At 46.1% G+C, this 22,552-nt stretch overlaps 1 long non-coding RNA gene across 1 annotated transcript in view; it reads left to right on the top strand.

The window, feature by feature from the left end:
• The first annotated feature begins 538 nt into the window (after positions 1-538).
• Positions 539-22,552, top strand: part of LOC144172460 (uncharacterized) — a 91,682-nt gene continuing 69,668 nt past the window's right edge. Inside the window, exon 1 of the long non-coding RNA XR_013323013.1 lies at positions 539-781. This is a non-coding gene — a long non-coding RNA (uncharacterized LOC144172460). The remainder of the gene's footprint in view (positions 782-22,552) is intronic.

The raw sequence follows: 22,552 nt of genomic DNA, 5'->3' as shown, positions 1-22,552 counted from the left end.
GAAAGCTAGGAGCCCAACTCATTGCCCAATGGTTGCTTCACCAGGTAAAACACCAGAATGCAGCTTTGAAATAAAGGTCACACGTACTGAGGAAGTCGGGTAAGAGCATTATTCAGTCTGGGAAAAACAATAGGGGCTGGGCTGGACTATGGTCGCCAGGACTATTGTATACACTACGGTGTTTGGTGGGAACAGGTGAAGAGACGAGAGTTTTCCCTTTATATAACTGTAGAAAATGATTGATCGTGGTACTTCTGGGGTTCACAAACGGTGTGAAAACAATACTATGGCTGTCATCTGTCTAAGCGATTTATTTAAAGAGCGGGCAATTGCCTGCAGATATCGCAGTAGAAAAATTACCGGTATCTTAGCTCTGGGGGGGGGGGGGGGGGTAGAAAAAAGAGCACGCCAGGAAGAAGGGAGGAGGAGGAAGACGGTCGTGGCACGGAGAAGAAAGAAGAACGAGGTTTGGGGAGCGACCTGCTGGACGCTAACGTTCGGGGAACCTCCGCTCCGAGCCGCTCCTTCCTCCTGGAAACTCTCTGCTGGGTGTGAACGCCCAGGAGATCTCCTCCGCGCCGAGCTACGCCAGGTCTCTTCGAGCCACTTCGAGTAGCAGCGTCAGAAAGGCTCAGGAATTCTTCAGGCAAACAGCTCTTTTCATCTACCAGCAGCAGCGCTACCGACTAGGGCCCCGCGCCAGCACACTGTTCAAGCACACTGACCAGCGCACCGAGCCAAGTGCACATACCCAGCTCACCGAGATCAGCGACTCCCACACGTGAACTATTTTGGGGCGCGAACTTTGTTGCGTAGGACATTAACTCTCTTGACTTGATTAGGTTAATGCTGATTTATCTATTTTGTCAGTTATTTGTCCCGTAAATACACGTTGTCCTTGTCCGCAGCCAACAGCCTCGTCCTTCTCCGCATGGTCAGATTAACACCTCCTTGTTGTAAAAACAACCTGCATCACACTTAGGTTTTTTGGTTGTCTAGGATTAGCTGATTATCATGCTTACTGCTGCTAAAACGATTTCCAATGCAGTCTAATCCAATCCAATCTAATCGAATCTAGTCCAATCCAGTCCAGTCACTGCTCCTCGCGCATGCGCAGCACGGCTCTCCAGGAGCCACGCGAAACGGCTACCAAGCGGCTCCGGCGCAGCGTCAGACTTGGCTACTGCGCAACAGAGGCGCACAGCTGGCCACGCGCCGGCGCCAGTGCGTCTGCCGCGGCTATGACGTCACTCGTCTGGAATGCGCAGACCGGCGAATGTGCAGACCCAGTTCTCTTCACACCCGTACTCCAATTGGATTGGATTTCAATCCAACACAATCCAATTTAATCCAATCCAATCCAATCCAAGCCAAGCCAAGCCAAGCCAAGCCAAGCCCATCCAATCCAATCCGATCCGATCCAAACCAATCCAACGCTCCTCGCGCTTGCGCAGAACGGCCCTTCACGGCACACGCGAAACTGCTCAACCTCGGCCAGTGTAGCTTACGCTACAAAATTATATATCGGTAGAAGAGCTTCACTTACCCGTAAACGATCGCTAACCCCTGACCAGGATCGCGGGTGGAGCCAATGCTGCTCTTTTTTATTGTCAACGGGACCGTTGCAGAGTCTGGTTGACCTGTTGTACGACGCGGTGGAAGCAACGAATGAGTCAGCATAGTAGCTAAAATTCCATCGTATCCTTGAAGGTAGGGATTTAAGCAGTCCTACACTCGTCGTACCGCACACTTTTTGTTAGCAGCCAATAGAACTATCGGAATGCCCCGGGGCCACAACGGATTAATATAATGACTACACGGTCTTTTATTGGATTCTTGTAACTCTATTGGCATCGAAAGCACTTTGCGCTTACGACCGAAAGAAAGGCGTAAATTTTTGTCGTTGACTTTCTTTCCCATTTGACTATGTGAAAAGTAAAAATTAGAGGTGAAAAAGGTAAGGCACTCCAAAAAAAGAAAGAAGTACATCTAAAGTTACAAGTGCAGATTCCACGCCCTGGCTAGCCCATAGTGTGTTTTTTGGAGCTATGACATTTATAGGATTATTAGGGCGGAAAATCGTCTTGAGGTTTCTAACCTACCGTGAGGTGAGCACACTACCCCTTGTCCCTGCCCTCGAGCACAAGAACTTTTGTCTATAAATAACCCCAACTATTCAAAGGGGACCCCTGCCCCTCCCCCGCCCCCTTCCCCCCTAAAGGAGCGAAATTTCTGGTTACGTATGGCTCTGGTTCCAGCACCTGGTTGTCAAAGTCACAGAGATCGCTTAGATGTGAGGCAATGAAACTGTCATCGACTTGATATACTGGGAAGAAGACATGCGATGACCCGATGTAACAGGTGTTGCTCCTCCCGCGCGAAAGGACGCACGCTTCCGTTGATGTGCTTAATATAGTTACTTTTCCGCAACTGTAGACAGGCCCATGATACGCGCATCAATAATCCTGGGCTGCCATCGTAGGCTATAGCAGGGGGGTTTGTCAGATGGCCTGCAAGTGTATCTGGTGAAATTTTCTATAACAGACATAAACGCCGTCAGCAGAGATAACCCAAGAAAATGCAGACTAAATATGACTCAAGGGCACTATTCAGTTCACAATAACTAGACGACGCCGTTAGGTTGCTACACAGATTAATTATGCCGGCAACGAGCTTCAGAAAGCTTGAGGAGTGGGCAGTGAGAATGAAGAAGGGATTTACAGTAAAAGAATGGCTGTCTAGCCTAAACTTGGGGCTTAGGTATATGTTTTGGAGCTCCTTATTGCTGCGCGCGGTCGACAATGTCATAAATCTACCATAGAATTGTTGGCTGAAAAATTAGCGGAACGCAAAAAAAAAAAAAAAAGGGGCAGCGGAACAGACTAAGCTCAACATTCAATAGAAAACTTGACCGTATAACAAACACCCGCTGTCTTCTACCGCCGACCATCTGACTAATCCAGCAATGTTGGGAATCATGAAGCCCAACCTGTACGATTATACTAACAAACGCTTCTTATAGCTTTGTGATGGCGGCATAACAGAAAGCCTCTTTGCCTGGCGTAAACAATATTCACATTGCATCCAGCCCCTCGTCGGTCGACGCATGTGCTTGATTTAGTCATTGGTCATTCATGTGAAACGTGACAAATACGCCCCAGAGAAACGTCGGTATACAGTGTGGCAACATACACGTGATGTAACGCTTCAGAAGAGCGTCGGGCAGAAACGTTGACAGCTATACGACGCTACTGGTGTAACTTCGCGACTTAAACTTTCCTTCGCAGTACCAGCCAGGCAGGTCTTGTATAATCACATACAGAATGAAATACCTCACCTTCGTTGTCTGGTTTGGCCGTGACGTCAACTCCAATGTCAACCGGGTGCTTGATGTCCTGAAGAAGAGGACTAGTCACGCCGGCCGTGGCGACTCCTGCGGCCGGCAGGTAAGCGCAGACGGGCAACATGTCTTTGGATTCCCGGCAGGATCACTTCGAAATAACGAACTTATTTCCGCGGGAACACGTGCCGCAACACCTGCGACTTTGTAGAAAGAGCACGCCGCACTGAAGTGGCTGTAATATGTAGCAATGCCTCGACCCCCCACTGCGAATTTACGACCCGAATAGGCTTGAGCGATGTAGCAGATGCTTGTAGACGTACCACTTATGAAATAAAAAGTGCAAGGTAGGAATAAGTAAAATTTTTGAATGTGCAATATGTCTGTGCTCTTCACTGAGATCAAGAAGCTACAGGGGAAAGCGGACATCTGGAACAGACTTGAGCGCCGCCTACGCGTTGAAAAACGAGGTGACGCTCACCTGGGTTTCACGAGTGGACCTGCGTGGAAAGTATAACGCAAGGGGGATGGTTGGAACCAGAGGTCGGTGGTTGCTTCGAGCGTTCTAAGAGCGTGCACACGAGAGCGAGCCGCCTGATTACTGCGGTTTTCGTTTCGCTCTCAGCGACTGCCAGCGAAGCGCCACGGGGCAGCACGTGATGGTGGTGGTGGCCCATAAACGGGCGCATACCCACTAAGGGGGATTGGCCAAGAAGATTGTGCTGATCCACGTCCTCACTTCGCCTTCCTTTTTGCCCTACACATACCATCGATTGCTGCAGTTTTATTAATAAATGACTGTTTGTCTTATAGCCCATCGCATGTGGCATTGCTCATCGTTGAAAGAACGAGCTCTCGGAGGGGAGTTGAATGCACATAACGCGGCGCATTAAAGCATCGCCGTTGTTAACCGTGCTGGAACTCAGACTGAAACACGGTGATTGTGATAGCGGTAGCCTGCTGTCCGTTATTTCCGAAATTGTTGCCATGCCCATTTTCGTAAACTGCGGTTACTTTTGCTATCTGCATTTGTAGAGAAAATCTCGCTGAAATAAGATAGACGTTAAATATGTACGTGAGAAATGGCGGCATACCTACAAGACTTTTTACAGGTTTCACTTGGATATCAATAATGTCAACGCATCAGCTAGAATTCAAATTCAAAATAACTGATATTATTAGATATGTTGTTGATTGGTGATGGCATTGCCGGAGCGACTTATGAGGATGTTTGTTTCGCTGAGACGAATGACCCTACAAAGAAACGCCAGAGTCAACCTTGCAATGTCGAAACTACAGAAAACCACGAACCAATCGGTCCAAACGTTAAAACGTCTCACAAGGGGAAGAGCAGGAATAAGGGAGGAACACACGATTATGCTCATTCAAGCATCAATCACGGGTCGAATATCGTACAGCCTGCCCTCTGTCATGGGCTTACTAATATGGAAGAGAACCAAATCAACGTCATTATTCTAAAGGCGAAATTACAATGCCACGTTAAATCTCCATATATTGACTGCGAATGAGAAACTCCTTCAACTATGTCTGCATAACATTTTTGAAGAGATCCGCGAAACCACCCCCACAGAGCAAAAAGGAGAGCTTCATAAGCCGTATAACACTCCGCGCACATCTATGGAAGGCAGGCATTTCACCTCAATAAGAAGACTCATGACAAATATGACGGCTGAACAACGCCTGCATTTAAAAAAATGCGGGGAAGCTTGCACTCACGCGTAATACTTGAATGGTGAGGCTGTTGTATTGGATCATTGACGGACGTAAAGCTGAGTTTAAGTATCGTTGTGGTGTCGTGGTTGACGTCAACAATAAAAAGTAATAATGCCTTAATTACAACTCAAGCCCCCCCCGACCATGCCACGGAACTTCCCGCCCTGGAATCTGACGCCCCGCCTGATAAAATCATTCACACCTGGAATTGATTCGAAAAAGCATATAACTCAAATTGCCCTACTGCAGATGAGGCTTGCACGTATTAAGCGATTTTACTGTGCAACTACTCACATTTTATCGATCGATCGGCAACACCTGAAAGCAACTCCCGAGGAATTTTTATTCCATCAGCTGACAAAGCATTGTCATATCGGCTTGGGCTACCGACTCCGCCTGCGTCGTTGGAGCTTTACGGGATTAGAGAAGCCCTTAGACACATTCTACGCCAGCCGCCGACATGTTGAACGGCCTTCTCTGATTCAAGGGCAGCACTTCAAAGTTTACAACGTGCTAGCTGTTTCAGCTGTCACGAACATGCCCAGTGCGAAGTAAAGTATTTGCACCATCTCGCATACGTTGCTGGAGATCGCGTTACCTTCCTGTGGCTTCCGGGCCACAGTGGCATCATGGGAAACGAAAAAGTGGACGATGCTGCACGGAGGGGCCTACATATGAGAAACAGAAAGAAGATTTTCTTCAAGAAATAGGATGCCGCAACAATGACAACGGCACTATCTCTGACGGAAGGGAACCGTTCATCGCCCTTGCCGCAGCATCATCCCGGTTACTGGAGTGTTCTGCTTATGCCGACTTAAGGTGCCGTTTATAACATAAAGTTGATTTCCTCCACCCTGGACCATTCACACTGAGATTGGTACTTGGGCCATGGCCCTCTCCTTCCGCTCAGCGCAAACCCTGTCCGCGCTATTCGAATTTCTCAAGGACATTGGTACGTCAACGAAATTGTAGTCGTCTCGTCATTTCAAGAAACATTTAACTCAATGCCCTGAAGAAGGGCCGCATTTTATTTATTTTTTCTCTACTGCTAGTATCCTGTCATTCACTACACCTACTACCTTTTACCCTCTCCTCCGTTCCCCGCAGAGTAGCATGCCGGCAAACTGATGGCGTCAAGCCTCTCTGCATTTTCCTCTTTAATAAAGAGTCTCTCTCTCTCTCTCTCTCTCTCTCTCTCTCTCTCTCTCTCTCTCGGCGACATGGCATTTTTAATGGCATTATGTTGCGTAAGGCGAGAGTGAGCTCGTCGTTTTGGTCGACGTTTTAGTGCGCCACTCTGCAAGCAGGACTTATCGTCTCTAGGGGATACTCTGCGCGCTAAACGTGGCCTCTCGAAACGCAGCCTCTTCCTCGGCCGTGCGAACTATCCGCGGCCGGGTCATGTGGTGATAATGATCACCTACAGCAGCTTCAACATTCAAGTCGCTGTTCTTCTACGGTACAGAGCGCATGCGCACATCGACACGAGGACGAACGAACGAGGGGTGTACGCTATGACGTGCCTTCCTCTTTCTGAGCAAGCCTTGCGACGATACGGCAAACGCTGAAGTTTTTTTCTTTTTTGGGGGGGCCAATGTTGGCCAATCTTCCTAAGTGGGTATGCTCAGCTTGACGAACCTGTGCTCGAGGCATGCCTGCACGGGCGCCTGGAAAGTTTCTTGGTATTTTAACTACTGACACTATACAAAAACGATTCGTTCAACAGCTCCACTGTTAAAAACATTTCTGCTACCGAAGAACAGGGACCCCAACCTATACAAAGAGAGAAGACAGGCCATGGTCAAGTTCCTTCGTAGAAAATTTAAAGATCCCGAAAATACAGTCTACACAGATGCCCGCATGTTTGATGACACCGAAGCCACGATTGGGGTCGTGCACTGCAATGGAGCTGTGCAGGACTATACCACTTCTCCACACTGCAACAGAAGAGACGGAGGCCGATCCATCCTGTTAGCTCTTCGTCTACCGGGAGGCTGAAGCCGCAGTGACATCATTTATTTATTTATTTATTTATTCGTTTATTTATTTATTTATTTATTTATTTATTTATTTATTTATTTATTTATTTATTTATTTATTTATTTATTTATTTATTTATTTATTTATTTATTTATTTATTTATTTATTTATTTATTTATTTATTTATTTATTTATTTATTTATTTATTTATTTATTTATTTATTTATTTATTTATTTATTTATTTATTTAAACAGACTCGCAACACGCTGTGCGACTCCTGGCCGCGCGAAGAATCGCAAGTGCTTCAGGGGCTTCTCCATCCATCCATCCATCCATCGTCGCAGGCGGGACGCCAACATGGGCGAGATCCTTCAATGCGGACTCGTGCACTGCAGTTGTTGTGGCTCGCCTTCCCGGTCGTCGGGAGCGTCGAAACTTCCGAGTGTGTGGGACATATCAAGGCCCACTGCTTAAAGCTGCTGTGCCACGATTCTCCACCACGAACGGATGCGTATACCCCCACCCCCCTTCTTGAGCATTCGAAACCATCTACAGAGTTTGAATGACGCCGAAGAAGAGCTAGTCGGAGCAAGCCTTCTGTGAAGCGTTTGCTCCTTGGTTCATGATTTTGTTACCCTAGCTTCGCTGGTCTTCCTCTTTTTGCTTTTCTATGCTACACTCAACCAAGCAAGGAGCAGAGGAAGGCCCAGTAAGTAGTCCGGCCGCGACGCGGGGGGGAGGAGGGAATTCTAGCCGGTGGACAAGGCGAGGCGGACGGCCAGGGCCCACGGCATCTCAGACTGCCGACGACTGCGAGCAAATTATCTGCTCTCTTGAATAATGTTACCACTGCTGCTGCTGCTGCTACGCGCGACTTTAAACATTACGCCTTTGGGACCATGTGTTGCATCCAGATTTGTGTATACTTTGTTATTGAGAAATTTTTCTGTAGGTACGTAGTTCACCTGTATTTTTGTCGCTCTTTTAACCAAACAGATTTTTCCTGTTGCCCTTCGCGACTTTATAACACTTGTTTCGCTTGTTCCCCTCTCGCATGAGTGCGTATATTTTTTTTCTCTTCCGAATATTTGTAGCTGTGATGGGACTGCTGCAGTTGGCAGACGTTATCTACTTTGCTGAATGCTGCGATAACTGTAGAGGATTGCACATATTGCCGCCTGCAGCTAAACGCCACAAAAGGGCTGGTGGACTCAAGTTGCTTCTGTCCAGCTTGTATCGTCGGACCTTGTCTTGTATGACAACATAAAATGCTCGATTCCGTAATATGCGCGACTGATAGACAAACCTTCCCTCTTACAGAAACAGCGCACATTATCTGGTCATGCGCTTCTCTCAACATTCAAAACATGCACACGACAAGTAACATAAATTGAGGTAAAGAAAAACAGGGATGGCTTGTTTTATCTATGCATAATCCAAAGTGCCTGGACAATTTTCAGTAAATTAAAACAACGAACAAACACCTGTAGTGTAAGGTGTATTCAGTCCTCCTCATGGCTAGGCGCCATTATTTTGTGTGGGGTTTATTTAAACGACACCATCCTACTGCATTAATGATCGACAAGAAATATGCACGAGAAATCTGGCAACCTATAACGGTGCTTACCATGCTTGTCTTACAGTGAGTACAAATTCAAAACACCACCCGACACTCACAGGCCCGTGACGTGCTTTCTCGCAGTATCAGATGGAGGGAGGCGATCTTCAACATATGGGTTATTTTTATTCGCGTTCGAACATCGCATGTGTTATTTACTATTTTGTAATAGAAGACGGCACGATGCATTGAGCACGCAGGGAAAAAAACGGCTATTCGCTGCAAGTAAAGTATTTCACTAAACCAAATGGAAGCGGCGGCTTCGACTGCGGGGCTCGCTCAGGCGCTGAGGGAATGACATCATCCCTTTGCGCAGACGTTGGTGGCGAGACTGTCCATCGACTCCCGACTGAAGCCCCGGCACTCGGAGGTGAGCTTCTCAGGGACGGCAAAAATGGGGCACCTTCAAGCCTGCGAGAGAAACATAATGCGCCTAAGATTCCTTTTCCAACATTCAATAGAGGAACATCCATACTTCAATACGTGTTCATCTCTATCATCTTACCCATCCATAAAATTTCTTTTCATCGGACGCGAACTGATCATGCATGTTTACGCATGGCAAGATTCGTTGCGGAACGTTTCCGCTGGGATTTCTCGCGTTATTGCATCAGAACAGCCAGTGCAACCACCTTTGTTCCCAACAACCCTCAACGGCCGTTTTATTCTTTTCTAGACATTTCTACACTCCTCGCTGAATAAACCCATGTGCCATACATAAGTCCTGTAAGTTCGCACACAAGCTTGAAGCCGTAGAAGTCCCTCCATGGAGACTTTCACGACTCATAGGTACGCCTTTACATGTGTACCTGTGCACTATGCGTTAACACAACATGCAAAATAAACGCAGCATTTCCCTTACGATGGTTCATCCATTTGTAGGTCTCATCAAAAATGCAGTACTGTAAATTTTTATTAGGCAAATATTTTATTTTCATGGGCTTTCGTAAACCTGCTTTTTCTCACCGCTATTTGATTTAATTGATTCTGTGGTTTAATGAGCCCATGCTTCACAGGCGATGAGGCATGCCGTAGTGGAGGGCTTCGGATTAATTTGGATCACCGGGATAACATGTGCCGAAATCTCGAACACACGGGCGTTTTTGCTTTTCGCCTCTATTAGTAAGGCGGCCTCCAAGGCCGGGAATCGCACCCGCGTCCCCGTGCTCAGTAGCAATACGCCTTAGCCACTGAGCCACCGCGGCGAGTGGCCGCTATTTAACAAAAGATGCGGCGTTGACCTCGATAGAAAGCCGTAAAATCTGTCTGTCTGTCTGTCTGTCTGTCTGTCTGTAACTAGAATGAACCGTCCGGCCATAAAAAGAGGCGAAAGATATATAACACGTAGTATATACGAGCAACATTTACTCAAAGTACTTAAACTATTGCCATGGCTAATGTCCATATTGTTCCACATGGCTAATATCGACATGGCTGAATGTCCAGATTATTCAGCGCACAGAAGACTAGGGATACATTTGAGGCAAAATTTCAGTATATAACAGACAGCTCCACTGTCCAATTAATAAAAATACATACTGAATTGACTTTTACTATAGCAAATTAAACAAGTGTAAAAACAATGTAAAAAAAAGGTTGAGATGAGCAAACATTGAATCAAAAGACGACGGCGAAGCTGCTTCAGGAACAGACAGAATTAACAAGTACAACATTTGGTGCGCTACCAGTGCGAATGCGGGAAAATTGCGTTGAGTACCTCCATTCAGGGATTTATACACACCCCTCCAACACACCCCCAACATCCTTCCTCCCGAGAAGTATTTGGACACCCGCACAAAAAGGACCCACAACCACGCGCACCCTGCCCAGAGTGCTCGATACCCTCCACGTCCCCTCAACTCCCCCTCCCTTCCTATTAGGACTTCGACACCCCCCCAAAATCGAAATGCTGGATAAACACCTGCCTTCATTGCATTTATCATGGACTAGGAGAGAGCAGAAAATAGTGAAAAATTGAAGAGAGGGTGATGAAATGATGTGGATGGAGCGGAAACTATCTCTCCTCGACTTTTTCAGTGAAGCAAGCAGGTACCCCACCAATTTGGGGTCCTCGCCATCGAGTACTGCGAGTTATCTTATTCATTGTCACTTCTGTGGACTCCCAAGAGCCTCTTCCCAATACACGGTGGTGCGTAGGCTTGTACTAGACCGATCACTCGCACTTCTAAATTAGATTGACACCAACCCCCGTTACTTTATCCTCGATACATAAACCCTGCAACTACACTATTTTAACCCTACTCCCAGCTGCTGCTTTGCTAACTGCACTAAATAGCAAGGAACTCATGCAGCACTAAACTCCTTGACAATACCATAGGTTCTTCTAGCGTCACTTAGCCCTGTTGTACCACCGGAGAGCTCCCTTTCTCTCAATCCCCGTCGTCGACACCACAATGCTCCAGAATAACCAATCGAAGTGGCATAATGTCCAAATTTCGACAATTACGTGGACGAGCATTCAACTTCAGTGAGAAAGGGCATCTGCGCAGGGACATTGCGCAACGCTAAGCCCATTTCACGCCTTGCGTGTTGTCCCTGCGCACATGCACGTTTTTAGTTAAATCATATGCTGGGCTTCGTCATAGCGATAAAGCCCTAGCCTAATCCTCCTACTTCAGAGGGATTAGACAAGGGTTTTATACAGCTGCTGGAATGAATTTAATGAGTGCGAAGTTTAAATTACCCGGGAGTTCCTCAAAAGCACCGAAGAGGTAGTTAGGAAGGGGGGTTCAAAGCAGGGTTGTCCTGTGTCAGCTCTGCTGTTCATCCTGTACATGGCAAGACTGGAACTAAAACTTGACGACAGTAAAAGAAGTTTCACTTTATGCTATAGCAGATACGGACAGGAAGTAAAAAACCACACATCCCAGGAATGATATAAGCGTAGGACGTAGTGTTACTAGCGAAAGAAGATGTGGTCTGCAGAAGCTCACATATATGCGCAGGGAACAAGCCACTGATCTGGAATTAGAGTTGAGCACAGAAAAGTCAGGAGTTCTGGTTCTTAATCATAACGCGCTCCTGACAAATAGGTATTGGTTCAACATACAGCAATAACGCAGGTGAAAAAAATAGAAATATCTGGGAGTATGAATAAACGAAGGTAAGGCCTATCTAAAAATGCACGAGGAGCAATCAAGAATGAAAGGAAAAGAAACATCTCTATCATAAAATACAGAGAATTGTGAGGATACAACAAATATGAAGTAGTGAGAGGGATCTGGAAAGGTGTAATGGTACCGACGCTTACTTTTTCAAATGCAGTAGTATGCCAAATGAGATATTCAATCAGCTCTAGAAGTGAACCAGAGGGTGGTAGGTCGATTGGCATTAGGAGCCCGCAGTAAAACAGCTAATCAGACGGTGCAAAAGGACGTCGTGTGGGCCTCCTTTGAAGTGACAGAACAGCAGAGCATAACATCTTTTTAAAAACGGTTTAGAATCAGGCCAGAAAGGGGCCAGAAATGGCTCTTCTGATGATAACGAGAAAGGGGTGGGTAAAATTTTAGAGTATGCATGAACAACGGGAACACGCCGTGGAGAAAAAGAAGCAGAAGGCACAGGACAAAGTATGAGAAACTTGGGAGCCCAGGAGAAACGAGTAAGACAATGAAAAAGAAACTGAAATAATTGGAGGCAACTGGGAAAAAAAGTAAGCAAAGAAATCCTTACATATCTCCAGAATCGTGAAACAGGAGATTACGACGGAAAAGTGCTCTCATAAAACTGAAGTAGTGCATTGCTTTTTGAAGCCCGGGCGGGTTGTTTCCGAACAAGCGTTCTTATCCTGGAGCAGATACAGGAAGATCTCTGCGCAGGCTGCGGAAAGGAACCGGAAACCACGAGACATTATGTAACGGACTGCACGGTATCCGACCCCTCCCAGGTTATGGAGGATACCCCTGCTCTTGGAAGCACTGCCTTAAGCTAACCGGAAAAATTAAATGGAATGCTGTATAGGTTACTAAAGGAAGGTTTGCATGTTGGTGGGGAAAAATAGAAGCCAGGAAGGCATCCGAAACAATTGAGATTAGCTCTAGATTATCATAACGGGAACCTTTTTCTTTTTGAAGGCGAGGTGTATGTACAACGGCGTTTCAACCAAGGTCGGTGTGCAACACCACCGCGTTACAGAGGGGAAATCATTAAACTATCATCATAATGTGTCAGACGGAGCAGATGCTCGAAGTGCTAAGAGGAATAGAGCGCACTAAGCGGAGACAGGAGTGTTGGAGCATGAGCGACGCAAAAGGGCCAGCTGAAGAGACTGGTAGGCTAGGTTATTCCGCTAGGACCCTATAACAGTATTGGCTAGTGATTTAGTTTTGTTCGTTTCAGAGAGAAAAGTCTTATACGTATGACCCATCGGTACTAATTACCGCAGTGTTGGTGCACGTTGCACCCATAGTCAGACACGCAGTGCACTTACAGTCATACAGCTGCACATTGATGCTACGCTTTGTATGTAAAACTTAAAACCAATTTTACCTAGCATTAGCCGCAGAAAGCTTAGAAAACAAGGGCGCCAATTTCTTTGAAGAGGTACGAGTACCTAATGTTTAATTTAGAGCAGGATAACTTTAACGTGGCACCTATCGCCTAAATTGGGGCGCAACAAAGCTTTCCGTACCATGGGGACCCATTTTCATGCTACCAGAAGCTGCGCAGCACTCCCAAAACGAGCGCTTCGTACCGGCATGCCGACTTGGCTACGCATTTCTTTCTTGACGGCCGCATTTTTTTTTTCGCAAAATAGTTTGAAATACTCATGTGGAGAGTGGAACTGTAGTCGTATGTTTGTGGGGAATCCAATAGATGGCGTATATTTACAAGGCCTTTAAATAAATCCAGTAATATAGATATTTCTGGGCACAGCTAGCGCACAGTTTCCAGAGGCTGCCAAAGAACGTACCGTGCTCGCCTGTCCGGGATCAACGCTGGCCGGGGCCAATGTTTCCGGGCACTGGCAGCAGCGTGGCAGTGCTTCAGACGGAAACTTAAGGGCGCTAGAAAAAGGGCGCCTACCGATGCGCCGGCGAGGAATGATGGGCGAGGTGGTGCGTCCCTGCAAACGATCAAGGGAAACTCTTTGTCCGTGCAAACCACTCTCATTGCAGTTAAGGGAAGCAACACTTGGAAACAGCAAAGTCACGCGTCTTTTTAATCAAAGGAAGCACCGGGGAAAGGGGGGGGGGGGTATAGGTCCAGCATGCTTCCACTGCGCCACTCTGCTAGACGGAAGCATCAAGGACTACCTTATTAGTTAGTTTCCCAATAAATACAAACTACCCACAAAGATGCGGGGTGCTTTGGCTATAATGAGAGGCGTTCTAGTATTTGGTCTCAAGTGCTATCGTAACAGTGCTAAAAGGCAAGCATGTATATTGCAACACTCAAAGATGGGGCCACTTTCGGCCAGTGGCTCACGGTCTTGCGTGAGTGAATCTTGTGGAAAAACGTGGCATACGAGAACAGACTGGACTAGCGGTGGTTGGTTGTCGTTTGCCTACGTTTTACCACCGAATGTGAGGCATGCTTGAATGCCGTGAAAATCTTGCCGTTACGCATGTGACAAACTCCCTCCACAAAACCTTTATCCCACTTAATGAATCTCCAGTCAAGAATGGTCAAGGTTACAAACACTGTTGAGGAGTTTTTTACTTCTGCACAAGTTTCTCGTAAATCCACTTGCGGCAGTTGAATTTCTTGACTAGGTACGAGGACTGTTCTGATGCATGCCTGGCTTCAAAAAAAAAATGCGGTACAGCGGACTTTTGTCGCGACACATCGCCGCAGAAATTATCATGACCTCGGCCTCCTTAAACGGGTGATGCCCATCTTGTACCTAATCTCAATGTCCAGATATTAAGTGCACCCAAGATGCCGCTCATGACATGCAGTCACCCCGCTCCCCCCAAACGTGGGAAATGAACAAAGGGCGAATCTCCATCCTCGTTCAAGGCTATGAGAGGTGCGTAGTGTAGACTACGAGGGCGTGCCATATCTCAGAAGTATATTTGTGAATCGCGTATTTAACAATAACCTACTCTCTAGTGAATTCCCGCGGAGAAAGAATTGAGCCGAATTTCCTCCGTCCTGATTTCTCCCAAGCGGGACGATTATGGGGGCACACACGCTAACTAGAAAGCGTTTACTCGCGCCAGCACAACGCCTACCCAGCGCTTGGCGTTGTTCTCTCCACCGGCGCTGGAGCCCGTGGCCGTCGTGCTGCTCCGGTTCAGCTCGTCCGTAGCGCCGGAGACACATGGGTAGGCGCAGCTGGCCTCGGCGGTGACCGCCTTTGGCGGAAGCCGCCCCTCTTGCGTCTCAACGGCGTAGCAGGACTTGAGATGCAGGGTCACCATGGAGTTCTGGGGTTGGAGCTCACTGCACTGGTTCAGCGGGTCTTCATTCGGACCCTCTCTGTGGGAGAAGTGCCCCTCGCCGAATCTGTTGCGAAAACAAGAGCATTTCGGATGTCTATGACTGTACGCTAGATAGGTTGAACCATACTAAGCGCGCAACGGCCCTCTTTCCCCAGAAGACGATCGGGCTACCCTGGCCCCAACTTCACCTTGAACCAGAAACCAAAATGTTTGCTCTCAGTCTCAAGCAGCTGTAATGAAGCTGTCCACTGGGGCGGTAAGGCCAGTGATAGAGCAGAGGAAGCTAAGAATCTCTGGTTCCGGACAAGCCACATTAAGAACTTGAATTTGGCAGCATTGTCTGGAGAACGGAACTCACAGTCAATATCACGGATATCAGAAGGTTATCCGTGATTAGAAAAGCAGAAGAAGACTTTATGGATCATGAATTTTGATGCACGTTCTGTGCTATCGAGGACGTCAAGAAAAAGGGAGCACGAGGAAGTATTCTTGATCCCCATAAGGATTCCAGGTATTGAGGAGGAAATTATCAAAGAGTTCCACTCGCTGTGATCCAGCTAAAAAACCGATCCAGGTTGTAAATAACAGAGGCTAATACACCGAAACCTAGATACGACAATGATGGTGTGTACAGCTTTCATGAACAGTCGCATCGGTGATGAATAGAGAAAAGCACAGTACATGATAGTGTTCGGAAGCTTTAGCGCGAAAGTACGCGACAGTGCGGTGCGGAACTTTTTTAATTTGGCCCGTCCAACAGCCCAGCTGATACGATGGTTCGATTTACGGCCCCACTATATGCATCATGAAAATATTCTTTCACAAACGATGGCATAGGATGTGCGCATGGAAGAGTCCTAGGTGTTGTATACAATGAAATCGCCCTCTTTTTAAGTGAACGTCCAGGTACTGTGAAGGACGCGAAGCAGCTAGGAAATGTCAAAAGCGGCGATTATATGTTGGCGAGGTGCGGGTTAAGGCTGGATTTCAAAAGAGAAAGTACTATCGAGAAGTAGAAGACCGAACTTACTCTGAGAAATAGCTAGACAGCGGGAGTTTAAAATAACCCTTTAGAACAACTTCGCTGTTTTACACCAAAATTATGCACATAGCACCGACATTCTTCTAACAAACAACTCTTCAACGACCTTCATAAAGTCAGAAGACGCTACAGTAATTGGTTCAGAATATGAGGGGGGGGGGGGGGGGGGGGGGCGGGGATCGGTAAAGTATTTCAGGCAACGAAGAAGCTTTTGCTAAACGTAGAAATATGAAGGTGTCCAGATTGGTATTTGAAATTGAACTGCCTGATCGGTCCCCGCTCGTGCGTCCCGGCTGGACTCCGGCGATCTGGACCAATGTGATTGGCAATGGATTGTGTTTGGTGGGAATAGGGGAAGAGATTACAAATTTCTCCTTCTGGTGGCAATTTTCAGTGTTGTCTGAGCGGCTACAAAATGTTAAAGAGCGGAAATGCTGGTGTTGAAAAACGGTGTGAATTAATTATAATGTTCCCCTTTTCTAAGCCCTTTCCTTAGGGAGCGGCAAGTGCCTGAAGATATCACTAAGAGAGAACTAAAATATAGTTGTAAAAGAGCTTCACTTGCCTGTAAACGAGCGTTAAGCCCACGCCTGGATCCCGGTAGAACCCGATGCTCCTCTTTGGAAGTGTCGATGCCACGGCTGCGGAGTATGGTAATCCTGTTGTCCGACACCCTGCAGAGAGGCAAAAAATGGGCCAGCTTTGTAGCTGCTGTGTTATTTTATCCCATTTTATTCTATCCTCTTTTATTCTATTCCATCCTACTCTATTTTTAATCTATTTTATCCTATCCGTACTTTCCCTATCTCTGTTATTCTACCCTATTTGATCCTATTTTTGAACATTCCACTAATTCTTTAGGTAGTCCTAACAAGCGCGTTGTACAGCCTTGTACGTTTGCTGTACGCGTTGTACGTTTGTTAGCCTGGAAAGAACAATAACCATGATGTTGTCGAGTAATAACCAGATGATAGCCAAATAAATAGCCAAAGGAACTAAGTCAGGGCTTGTTTAGAGATAACAGATACTTCGCCTTTTATCGCTCGCTTTATGTGACCTGTTTGGTAGCGAAAGCTTTTTACGACCGAAAGAAATGCATACATTTCTGTTTCCAATTTTTTGCTTCCTTTCTTGGGAAAGTATAAGGTTAAAAATTCACTTGAAAAAAAAAAGCGCTTTACTCCACACGCAATTCGAAAGCTAAATATCAAAGTTCCCAAGTCTTTTTCCGCGCTCGCTCTCTGGCCCGTAGGTGGTGGGTGGTTTCCATAGGCATCACCCTTTTTGGTGTACTAGTACGGAAAAATAGCAGTCTAGGCGCCCTCCAGGTATACGTACGTACCCTCTCAGACGCTATATGTTTTCGGCCTTTTTTAAAAAAAGATGACAATTAAGTTCACTGAAATTGCAGGAGATCACTCTTATTAAGCAGCTCTCTCCGAATCTTCAGAGAATATAGATGGTAACGAGAATGAGGGGCCGGTTATGAGTGATCGGGAAGCGAACCTGTTGGTGCCCAGGATAGATATGCTAATGAGGATACCGGGTTCACACGCGAATATACCGAAAGCACTATACACACTAGGGATAGTTCCCGCGATGCACGGGTATGCCAGTGTTTTATTTATTTATTTATTTATTTATTTATTTATTTATTTATTTATTTATTTATTTATTTATTTATTTATTTATTTATTTATTTATTTATTTATTTATTTATTTATTTATTTATTTATTTATTTATTTATTTATTTATTTATTTATTTACAATGAGCAAAAACCGGTTGTAAATATCAGCAGCCCGGCGTGATTATAAAAATATCGAGAAAAAAAAACATTTGCTTGCCGGAAACAGTGTGCCGATACCCCCCTTCCCATGGTTTAATCGTATCCGCATCCGTAGGAGAGAAAAGAACCAAGCAGAATACGCTTCGCCGTAAACCAGCTATGTCGTGAATGCTGCAGCTATAAATCAAATCGGTAGTTTTAAGAGTGAAATATAAAAATAGACATTTATTAAGCTCCTACGCCATAATTTTATTGTACTGCAGAAATTTGATACCTCTAGTTACAGCTCATTGGGCTGGGCATTCAAAACATTACTATTTTTCCCTTCCTTGAGGGGTGAAAGCGGTGAAATTTAAAAAATACCACTCTCCCAAGTACTAATTTCTTTAGGACAAAATTTCGCAATGCGTTGCTGGGCAGTTATACAGGCAATTTTTATAAGTTCAAACCAATACAATACACCAAAGGGCTGAGCATATACTCCTGAAATCATAAAAACGGTTCCTTTATCACAAATCCTGATTCGCCCCATAAGGTGTAGGTTAGGAAAAACACCCTTTAATACAGCTTCTAGTCATTTAAAAACCAGTTTGATATCTGAGCAGGGCTGCGAGATATCCAAGAATGCCTGAAAAAAGTATTCTACCAATTTTCAAGCTTTTATAGATACAATTCTAAAAATCCAGCTATATATTTAACTCATACAGCACTACAAATATGTACAACCGAAATTTCAAGCCTCTAGGACCAGTTGTTTGGCTTCGTGCGGATATCACCCTTCATGCCATTTCACTCTGTTATAGGTGTACTTTGAAAAAATCTCTCACCGTTTAGCGGCGTTTTAGGGCTATTTTTTTTAATTTCTCCACGTAGCGTTTGTAACAGAAAAAAAAAAAACAATTCGATATATCGAAGGGCCGGACATATTATTGAGGAACCCGTTAAAATACCCGATTTCCTCGCAAGTCTACATTGACCACAGAGGTTTAGTGGCGAGCGAGATAATCAGAAAAAATGTGAAAACACAATTTCCCACTCGTACTCCGTTACGGATAGAATTTAAAAAAATCCAGTCTTAATGAGCCCCAACGACCCTGTAAATGTACTCCCGAAATTTCAAGTCTCAGGGTCCAGCAAGTTTGGCTAGGCCTTGATGAATCAGCAATCCGCTGGTTGGGCACTTTGTTAAGTTTTGTACATATACCAGTACACTAAGGTCAGGTTCTGCCTACGCCACTGGTTCTAATAAAGTGATATCAAGCAGCCAAAAATCACTTTATATACGAAGGAACACGAGAGTCAGAAACTCGACAAAACGCGTGGAATGCGACCTCTTATAGCGCAAGTATTTTTGTGGGGAAACGAAACAAGCTCACGCTGTCGTAGGGATGTAACCGAAACCCTAAGGTCCCGAGTGTATAGTGCACAAATACTGGACAGCATTCGTACGACAGACTAGAGAGCATGTGCATCATGCAGCCTGTGAGTCTCTCAACCGAAATCGATAGCAGACACACAAAAATGGCCGAAAAATAGGCGCCCACTAAACACGTCACAACATCTCAATCGACTATGACGTAAACGGAATCCGCATGCTGTTAAGTAAAAAAGCAGAGCGATCAGGCAATCAGCGTGATAAAGTAGTCTGAGAAGCATTTGTAAAAATATTTCAACTAACCGCAAGTTTCAATGCTGTCTGTCCCAAAATTAAATAGGAGGCACACAGTAGCTTTTGACTTCCTCAAAAATATATATAATAGGACAGCTGAGGATTAACACCGAATCGAAAAAGAAACTGTATAACAGGCAGCCTTGATATACCGCCATACCACTGGCGGGATTAACCCCTCAACGTTGCGAATCGAAGCCCATGCTTTGACTCACAAATGCTGTTTCGAAAGTGTAATTGCAGCCCTGCAAAAACACTTATTACACTGTTGAATTTCCATAATGTATCCAATCCCTCTTAGATCGACGGATTTTCTTGATTCGCTGCAGTCTTTGGTCATTCAGGTGTTATGTGACGAGGAGGATCACGGGCAGCGTATTCCTAGTGTGGCAACAAATGCGATGAGTAACACTTCCACTGAGTGAAGCACAGGCAACTGATAGCTATATGCGACGCTACCGAGCTCACTTGGAGACTTAATGCCTGTGTCCCAGTGCCAATTTGGCTAGATCTTTGTATAACTATAAGAATGAAGCGGCTCACTTTCGACGCCTGGCTTGGCCTTGTCGTCAGTCCAAACGTTATCCAGCCGTTTGGGGCCCACAAGAGGAGTACAGGCACCGTTAGCCCTGGCGACTGGTAGAGCTGGCTGAGGAACGCAGACGGGCACCATGGTTGGCGTTGCCCGCACGGATCACTTCGAAGCAACTAAGCGGTTTTCACGGGGAGACGCCCCACAGCCACTGCGAATTGGAAGGAAGAGGGCGTCTGACTAAACACGGTCAAGCGCAGATGCGTATTACAAATAGCAACACATGGTAACATAGTGGAATGGGCTTGGATGATACAGCCGATGGTTGTTGCTATGATGCTTTAAAAACATGCAAATAATAGTGGGCAAAATTTTGTATGCGGGAAAAGCAGTCCTTGCTTCTGACGGAGGTCGAGGCCATCGTCAACCATCGGAAAGCACACGCCGTGCACAAGCTATAACGCCTCCTGCGCATCTGGAGGCGAGGCGATGCCCACCTGTTTTTGACGAGTGGACCCCGGCGAGAAGTCGTTTACAGGCGGGACGATCGGAACCGGGGGTCGCCAGGCGGCTTCGAGCGTTCCAAGAGCGTGCGCACCAGCTGACCGTGCCGCGTGACCTCTGCTGCTTCGGCTTTCTCTGGACGAACCAACTGCCAGCGAAGCGCCACAGGCAGCGCGTGCCGGCTCCACGGACTCGCTTCGTCTTTGTCTTTGCCTTTAACCGGCCATATTATATCGTTCCTGTTTTAGGGGCGAAGCATGCACCTTGAGGCCGAGGCTTGTCCTGCGACCGGCATCCGTGCTCACGGAACACCACCGTGTAAATCGAAACATCTGTCAACAAGAGGTTCACAAAAGGTTAACAAGAACAAAATAAAAGGTTCACAAAAGGTTAGAGGGAGAGAGGGGGAGGGAGGGAGGGAGGGAGGGAGGGAGGGAGGGAGGGAGGGAGGGAGGGAGAGAAAGAGTGAGGTTGATCAATTTCGCGTGGCTCCTGGAGAGCCGTGCTGTGCATGCTCCAGGAGCATTGGATTGGATTGGATTAGATTGGATTGAAATGTATTGGTTAGGAAGATTGCATGTATTGGATTGGATTGGATTAAACTGAATTATATCGGATTGGATTGGATTGGATTGGATTGGATCGGAATTGTATATACTGTACACATGCGTTGTCACTCATTTACATACGCGAGTGGGCACTGTCACGGGTGATTTACGGTAAGAACGATCCCCGGTGCTTCGCCCACTCGTCATGATTCACTTCATGGAGATGCGTGAATTTTTTGTTGCTGGATGACTGTTTCTTTTTGCAAATTTCATCGCAAGTGGCAGCGCTGGGGGTCATAAAATGTGTTGTACGAGCGGGCATGGGAGCGAGGCAGAATGCTTGCAACACGGCTCTTTAAAACCATCATCTTATGGCTACGCTGATTTGCTTGAAATATGACGATGATGATAATGAAACTGGTAGAGAGATACAGGGTCAAACGCGAGCATTGAAAATGCTCTATGTGACAGGCGTTTCTTTTGAAATGGTGAGATTTCACTCCCCGACGTAAATACTAGTTTGCTGTTGATCTACAAAATACATCACGAAAATTATTAATTTTTAACTTTTTTGCCAATCTCTTGGAAGAGTGTGTCACATCGAAGCAAGTAACCAACCAACCAGATTATACTCACTTACCCTGCACTCCGAATTCGCATTTATGCGGTACTCGCCAATGGACAAGCATCCGACCTGGAGTTCCCGAGGTGAACATTGACATGCACAGGTCCCTTGGGACTTCGTGCTTTCGGCGGCGAATATAATAAAGTTTCGTTCTACTACTACTCAAAGTGAACATGTGTTCTTTCGTTGCCGTCGGTTCTCCTTCATAAGACAGCGACCCATTGTAGCTCTCTAACTGATTGGCCTCAGTCTATTTATGGTTGTTCTTTCTGTGTTGTTCAGAATCAAGGGTTCACCACCTGCCGGAGAATTGTGTTGTGGTTGTCCATTTAGAGGAGACCAGGCGTCTGCCCAACAAGATTCTTCACACGACTTTTTACATATCTCCCCACTCTATTCCCACGAACTGTTTTCAAAACACCTCGTTATGCAAGCCTCGATGCGCTAAAATTATATGTACGGTTAACACTCATTGGGATCGCGAACCGTATCATTCTTCGTAGAAACCTCCTCCGTCATTCCTCCTGTATCATCTATAGACGGACGAGGCATTCACAAGACAGCATTCTGGATCAATGCCATGCAAATTTATTTGGCATTGGCTTATATAGCCCGGCCTGGGCGGGAAGAAGAAAAAGAAAGCGCACGGCTGGTCCCCAACATAACAAATGCGCCGCATTCATGGCCATCTTATCGACACACTTCCGAGTGGCACCTGGTTGCTGTGGTGGCAGACCTCGACGGCAGCAGGCGTGTACATCGTC

This window comes from Haemaphysalis longicornis, unplaced genomic scaffold, assembly GCF_048455015.1.
Source record: "Haemaphysalis longicornis isolate Haplotype H1 unplaced genomic scaffold, Haemaphysalis longicornis Haplotype H1 scaffold_1, whole genome shotgun sequence".
NCBI lineage: Eukaryota > Metazoa > Arthropoda > Arachnida > Ixodida > Ixodidae > Haemaphysalis > Haemaphysalis longicornis.
This window is presented reverse-complemented; position numbering and strand designations above follow the sequence as displayed.